Source organism: Branchiostoma floridae, chromosome 3 (assembly GCF_000003815.2).
Source record: "Branchiostoma floridae strain S238N-H82 chromosome 3, Bfl_VNyyK, whole genome shotgun sequence".
In the NCBI taxonomy this organism is placed as follows: Eukaryota; Metazoa; Chordata; class Leptocardii; order Amphioxiformes; family Branchiostomatidae; genus Branchiostoma; species Branchiostoma floridae.
Genome location: NC_049981.1, coordinates 17,223,273 through 17,224,392, shown reverse-complemented (window position 1 = coordinate 17,224,392; position 1,120 = coordinate 17,223,273).

The window sequence follows — 1,120 nt, the reverse complement described above, 5'->3', positions numbered from 1 at the left end:
ATCTCAAATCGCTCTCACATCGACAAAAGTTCGCACTCACTCAGACCAAAAAAATCGCTCACTCCTACAGCCGCGTTGGCAGGGAAGCCTCCCGGAGTGAGAGAACTTTTTGTTCTGTGGGTGAGAGAGAATTTCAGCGTTGTGTGTCGGAGAAAGATTGATTGTCAAGACAATATCTTTAGTATTTGGTATAAGTGATTGGTATTGTATAGTGTATATCGTTACAAACTGAAAAAAATGTCAGTGTTTATTTTGAGTTTTAAGTAAAAAATACTAAAAGAAGTTGTTCTTTCACTACTCCAAAAAGCGCTCTCACATCGACAAAAGTTCGCACTCACTCAGACCCCAAAAAGCGCTCACTCCTACAGCCGGGTTGGCAAGGAAGCCTCCCGAAGTGAGAGAACATTTTGTTCTGTGGGTGAAAGAGAATTTCAGCGTTGTGTGTCGGAGAAAGATTGATTGTCAAGACAATATCTTTAATATTTGGTATAAGTGATTGTTATTGTATGGTGTATATCGTTACAAACTGAAAAAAATGCCAGTGATTATTTTGCGTTTTTAGTAAAAAATACTTAAAGAAGTTGTTCTTTCACTACTCCAAAATCGCTCTCACATCGACAAAAGTTCGCACTCACTCAGACCCAAAAAATCGCTCACTCCTACAGCCGGGTTGGCAGGGAAGCCTCCCGGAGTGAGAGAACTTTTTGCTCTGTGGGTGAAAGAGAATTTCAGCGTTGTGTGTCGGAATAAGATTGATTATCAAAACAATATCTTTAATATTTGGTATAAGTGATTGTTATTGTATTGTATATATCGTTACAAACTAAACAAAATGTCAGCGTTTATTTTGCGCTTAAAGTGAAAAAAATACTAAAAGAAGTTGTTCTTTCACTACTCCAAAATCGCTCTCACATCGACAAAAGTTCGCACTCACTCAGACCCAAAAAATCGCTCACTCCTACAGCCGGGTTGGCAGGGAAGCCTCCCGGAGTGAGAGAACTTTTTGTTCTGTGGGTGAAAGAGAATTTCAGCGTTGTGTGTCGGAAAAAGATTGATTATCAAAACAATATCTTTAATATTTGGTATAAGTGATTGTTATTGTATAGTATATATCGTTACA